At 38.3% G+C, this 6519-nt stretch overlaps 1 protein-coding gene across 1 annotated transcript in view; it reads left to right on the top strand.

Moving 5' to 3' along the window:
* The window catches only part of LOC101857998, a 14390-nt gene extending 8767 nt beyond the window's left edge, over positions 1–5623 (top strand). The window contains exon 4 of the mRNA XM_005112734.3: positions 1698–5623. The gene's annotated coding sequence lies outside the window, so the exon portion shown is untranslated. The remainder of the gene's footprint in view (positions 1–1697) is intronic.
* Positions 5624–6519: the final 896 nt, after the last annotated feature.

The raw sequence follows: 6519 nt of genomic DNA, 5'->3' as shown, positions 1-6519 counted from the left end.
AGTGAAAGCTGTTGCGACGCGGGGAGACCGGGGTCGCGAATACAACAAACTCGGGTGACAGAAATTGGCCGCCAGTCACGCTCCGTTTCGGCGTGGTTAATTATGTGCAGGTGTGGCCCCCCTTCTCCGACCCGCCCCACCAATAATGTCCCCCCTTACTACCGTTGTCCCAACCAAACTTGACGCAATATTAGCCCGGTTAATGGCCGAATCATGGGGGCTGTTAAAAGAAAAGGGCTCCGGAAATGAAGTAAGAAGATAGGCCTAACCGAGTTGCCCTTAGAACCCCCCCCCCCTTCCTTTCCTATCTTCCTGAAGAAGTCCTGTTGTGGTCAAGTTTCCCCAATGTTGCGCCAATCGACGCAATCGCGAGGATACAAAATCTCTTAAGAGGTTGGGAGTTTGAAACGATTTCAAATTTATGTCTGAAACTGACAGATTTTTAACCCTCGTTCTACCTTTGTTAGTTTGGTGTCTGATCACTTTTGCTTAGGTGTGTTGTGTTTCTGTTTTGTTTTATGTTCGAACCGTCTTTAGTGCTTATGGTTTTGCGGTTTTTATTGTTACTCTTTGAGTTAATAGGGCTGTGGTGTTATTTTTTTAAAAATTATGTATTTATTATTTATTGTGTGGGGGGGGGGGGGTGTTATGGTTTTGCTTCTTGTCTTGTTTTCGTCATTTGCTGTCACAGTTAACACATTGGAGATAAATGAGATCTTCCTGCGTGACGACACATTTATATAGGATGAAGCTCACTGTTTTGTTCCGTAGGCCTAGAGATTCTATAATCTTGCCCCTTTATGTCGCAACCATTCTTCTTGCACGTGCTGTAGGCTAGCAGAGACATGATAAATAAAGGTTATACAATGACGTCATTGGCCAATTACAAAGGCATAGAAATTGATGTCGCTGTCAATCGATGACCCAACTGTATTGTTAGTTGACGTACGCTCTGTTTCTCTCGTCAATTATTTATCTGGTAGTGATTTTTTTTTCTCTTTACCTTATTTCTATTTCCTTAAAGGTTATTGTTTAAAAATTGTTTGATTGACTAATTGATTATTTATTTCTTAATTTTTTAGTTGGATTTATTTGAACGCAGGATTTTTTAAATTTGGGGGTCCGAGTTGGGTTTTTCCTTTTTTTTTTTGGTGTGTTTGCCAGGTGTTTGTGTGTTTTGAATTTCACCACCAATTACCAATTCAATTCCTGGCGACGCACCTGTTGTGTATACAGCAGTGAGAAATATCCTGGGTTGACCCGGGCGTATTGTTATTTGCAAGCAAATGTGCCGTCTTCCAGGTGCGCTTCACTGCCGCCTGTCGCCAGTCCTTCTATTCCTTCCTCCCCCCCCCTCCCCCACTCCCTTCGTTATGTAATGAAATTTAAGGCTAGGCCCTAGTTAAGTTATTTATTTGCTTGTTTAGGCAAACTGTTTTGCAACATTAATTTCCTCTCTACTTAGTTATTTTTACGAATAAATTTTTTTCTTACCTTGGAAAAATGTATTTCTTTCTGGGCTAGGTTATTTTATTTTATTTTTTTTTACTTAATTATTTATTTTTATTTTCTTTTGTTTTAGTTCTGAAATTATTATTTTTTAAAATTTACGATTGTGATAGATCTAGTAATATTGCAGACTGAAAGTTTTTGTGAATTATTTAATTTATTTTCTTTCTTTCTTTCTTCCTTTCCAGAACAACATGAAGCAGCTGTGATCCTTCAATACAAGAAATCTTGACCTGCGACAGTTCACCCCTCGCCTGCGCTTTAACCCACCCAGTTCATCTTTTTGGCTGTGTCCAATCACAAGAATTGTGCAGACCAACAGAAAGTGTGAGGACGACAAGGCCAAGAGCAGACGCGAGACAAAGGTTTTCCCGCTCTGGTGACGTCTCCGTCTACATGTATCATACCCTCCTCATAGGGTTTATGGATATACAAGCAAGGGTTTCGGTTTCTTTCTTTTTCTTTTTTTTTTTTCAAAAATCAAAGCCCTTGTCTTTTGCAATAAACGTGCCAACGTCTGAACTGATGTTGCGATGCCTGGAACTTCACACAGACTTTCAGCTGATTCCCAAAGTGATCGCCCTTGTTTCCACGACGTCATGGCTCCTCGAGGGTGATCAAAGCAGTCACGTGACAAATTATACGCCGTGTGGATGAAGTCAGTATTGGTTTTTTGGACGCCAAGTGACGACAATATAATGGATTCCGTCTGCAGAGGGGTGGACATTTTTGCCGCATCACGTGTGTGACGTCACATGACTTAACTTTTATGTTTTTTTATGGATTCTATAATGCCATTGTCTCACCGATTTGAGTTCAACAAAGACTGATCATCCCTTTCAAGATTGGATTATTCAATGTAGACATCTGAAATTTGGCTTGTGTGAACGCTTTATTTTGTTTCAATATTTTCTTTTGTTAGATCAGTGTGGTAACATGGCCATCCCAGCTTTATAACATGTGTTTAAGAAGAGATAGAGCTGGTGGGTTTTTTTTGGAATAGATTGAATGCAGTTTCAAATTTAATGCTTTCTTTTACTAATGAGTCAAAAGTTACTGTTCTGTGATGCAACAAAACGATATCTAGTCTCACAATTTGGTGTTAAGTAATTCCTCTTTTGTCTTCATAGAAAAGATGCCAAAACTCTGTAAAAGAACATTCCATTTCCTTGAAACCAGAGCCAGAATACTAAAATTACACAACCAGTTTCCCTAAAAATACAAAGTTAGATTTCCTTATCATGAACAGTAAAGCAGTTTGATATTCACTTAATTCACAGATGATGAGATTGTCTGTACTTCCATTGATACATTTTGACACAACAAGAGAAGTTTAGTTTGTATTTTTATTTTTCTGACCTTTCGGAAAAAGTAGCATTTCATTTCAGTTCCTCTTTATTTCCCATTGGTTACAAAAGATCAAATGGTTCTTTTGGTTTTTATATAAGTTGATTCTCAAATATGTGAGCTGTTTTTTCTTCCTTTATTATTATATCATGACCACCGATTCAAGATTGAATGTTGTTATGAATAGCATACATTCAAATGATTAGTTTACTCCCAGTTTTTTCTCAGTGGAGAGCTTTGATGCCTTTTCAGGTCCTGGGGGCATGTGTGTGAACTCACATTAGTTGCTTCGTCACAACGTGAACAGATCAGTCTACTTAAGATAATTGTTTACATTCAGAATGGTTGACATGGATTGTATTTTTCTTTGTTACAAAAATGAGAACCTGTACTTAATGATTTTTGGCAAGGTTTTTGTAGTGTACTGTTGTCCAGAACAAATATTTTTCTTTCACTCCAACGTTTACGGCCATAGTTATCATGTTTCAAATTGGAGCGTGTGCAATATGATTGCTCATTCGTGTGAAGGGTGATATGGAGGAAGAAAGAAATGTGGTATAATATCATCCTGGTATGTTTGTTGGAAATGTGCACCTGCTTCTGCATTGCAAGTATGAGATGTGGCTGTGTGGAAGATTGGGAAAGAAATGCGTGGCAAAAGAGAAATCGTGGTCGCGAAATGTGCAGAATGTTGGAGAACATAATTATTTTATATTGTATTTGATATTTGTTTTGGTGGGTGTCTCTACCCCTTTTCTGCATTTCAAAGAGTGTGTGTGTTGTTGTTATGGCAGCGTAGTATAGTGCATCAGTTTTTTACTGACTGTTCTTGCCTATAGTTATGATTTTTTATGGCACAGAGCTTACGACTGGACTACATGTCTGCAGTGAATGTGTTGATCTTGTGATATTTGTCTTCGGTACTCTCAATTTTGTCAGCTACTAGTCATATATGTGTTGAAAGATTTGATTTGGGCTTCTGAAATAAAGACTGTAAGCTCTATGAAAATGTGAAGAAGAACAAAATTGTGAATATTTGTGTGAAAATATGGAATAATATACATATAAAGCTTTAAGAATGTAGAATTTTTCAGTTTTATTAATAAAAACACTTTACTTTTTGTATAGAGTACTTAAAAAGTAATCAGTTTTGGCTTCATTACCTCTAGCAGTAACTGGCTGAATATAACAGGGTATTTAAATGCTTCCCCGTTTTAATCTTTAAACAATTAATTTTTTTCTTAATCCTGTCCAAAACATTGTTTCTTTTTTTTTTTCTTCTTAAATAAAAAAAAAACTTTGAGCAAGAAAATATGTATTGTGTCTTTTCATGACCTGGTAAACCACCATGTTGATTTGGATTATCTGACTGACAGCTGGCAATCACATTTAATTTGAGTTGTTTAATTATTTTTTTCACGACCTCATGAAGAGTGTACCACCTGCATGCTGAAGGTCACAGTCGGGTCATTGCATAAACAAAACAACGCTAGACTTGGCATTCCCGTAATTTTTTTTGTTTTAATTTACTTTGATGGGAAGATTGGCATTGTTCCTAATGACATTTAAAAACGTGTTTTCCCGAATAACTGAATTGGTTAAAAAAAAAGTGATGTGTCCTAGAAACAATTTCTCATTTTTAAGTAGGGAAGTGCGCCTTCACTGAAAGAATATTTTTATTGTGAAGGTTTATACCTTTCCCCCATCGACAATTTAGATTTTGATCATTTAGGAGACGAGCTGATCTATCTACCAAGGTTTTGTAGATTGATATCCAGCAGACAGACAGAGCTGCTCTCGATGTTATAAAGATACCAGTCTCGCCCCGACAGGTGGAGCTGTTCTTGATATTATTATATAATAGATACAATGGAGTCTGCTTAAACCGAACACGATAAAATCGTAAAACATCGGCAACCAGAGAGAAAATGTTAAAATAATCCACGATTTCCCCCTATCTGTTTGAGCAACCTCTCTATACTGAAAACCCGGCTAAACCGAAGAAAATTCGGCAGATTTCAGATTAAGGGGACTTCATCGCGCAGATAGACCGAGCTGTACTCTGAAAAATTAAAATAAACATTCTTCCCCTGGTGCGGGGCTTGATCTGAATTCTCATTTCTGACGCGTATGATGATTGAAGTGTAATAAACATCAGTTGACCGAGATTAAAAAGTTTTCGGTGCCTATGTCTCGAATTGTGGTCGGTATCTCTAAATTTAAACATATCAGACAGAACTCAACGATGATAATATGAGACAAAATAACTAACTACTCTCTATTGTTTTTGTGAAATGGGACCGTCTTTGGATAATTAATTGATGGGCAGTGGTTTTAGTCGTGTCTAAAAATAGTAAAAAAGTGCGTGGTTGGACACCTGTTGATCAGTCATAGCCTAATCTTCGTCAACCTGGTCTTTTTCCTGGACTTGAAATGTGCTACTGGTGTGCAGCGTGTTTGTGTGTGTGTTTGCGTGCGCGCGTGTGTGTGTGTACGTGTACACGTCAAAAAGAGAGGGAGTGAGTATGTGTGTGTGTGTGTCTTGGGGTGGGGGATTTCAGTCAAGAAAGGAAGCTTGTGACTTTGAGACAGACATGTGAGTATTTGAGTTTGAGTGTTATAATATGCGTATGGTAGTAACTCATTCGTGAAAATGTGCACTTTGTTTGACTTGAGTGTGTTTTCAATAATAATATTATTAAAATTGATGTATATTGTTTCAAATTTTTATTTCAAATGAGTATAAATAAACCGATGTCTAAAATGATTTCCTGAATTTCCTCGTTTATTGTTCGTCCTCCGATTATTCTTGTCGTCTCTGTCTTTGTTGTGCTTCTGTCTATCATAGTCTGTCTTATCACTATATCAGCTCTTGTCTGTATGTGTTTAGTGTGTGTCTTTCTTCTATGCTTCTGAAACCGGTCATCTTTGTTGTACACCTCTGTCAGTCCTTCTTTCTCAGCCCCCCCTCCCCCATACACACGCTCTCTCTCCCTTTCTCTTTCCCCCTCTCTCTCTCTCCTCCTCCTCTCCCTCTCTCTCTCCCTCTCTTTCTCTCTTTCTTTCTACTCTCTCTCTCTCTCTCTCTTTCTTTCTACTCTCTCTCTCTTTCTTTCTACTCTCTCTCTCTCTCTCTCTCTCTTTCTTTCTACTCTCTCTCTCTCTCTCTTTCTCTCTCTTTCTTTCTACTCTCTCTCTCTCTCTCTCTCTCTCTCTCTCTCTCTCTCTCTCTCTCTCTCTCTCTCTCTCTCTCTCTCGCTTTTAACACACCATCAATAATAATTCTTCTCCAAACCCAAAAGGCCATGCAAGATGCAATACTATCATCCCTATTGTCGGACGTTGGACCATATTTTTAACGGGATATTCACAGTTCCACATTATCACCTTATGGTGTTTCCACGTATTAAAAAAAAATGTAATATATTTTTATGCCCCCATCGACAAAATTTAGGTGGCAGACTTCCGACCGACCCTGTCAGCCCCGGCTGAGAGGGATACATAGATACAGCATCTCAGTAATCTCAGTAAGAAGACCGAGATACTCCATAAAAATACTCCCCACTCAGGAGTCAAACTCGGGTCTCCTGCATGCGACAGCAAAGTGCCTAACAGCTCCACCACAGACGTTGGTGTTTCCTTGCATGTTGAATAGTGATTAGT

This window comes from Aplysia californica, unplaced genomic scaffold, assembly GCF_000002075.1.
Source record: "Aplysia californica isolate F4 #8 unplaced genomic scaffold, AplCal3.0 scaffold01384, whole genome shotgun sequence".
NCBI lineage: Eukaryota > Metazoa > Mollusca > Gastropoda > Aplysiida > Aplysiidae > Aplysia > Aplysia californica.
The sequence above is the reverse complement of the archived record's forward strand: the minus strand, read 5'-3'. Positions and strand labels throughout refer to the sequence as shown.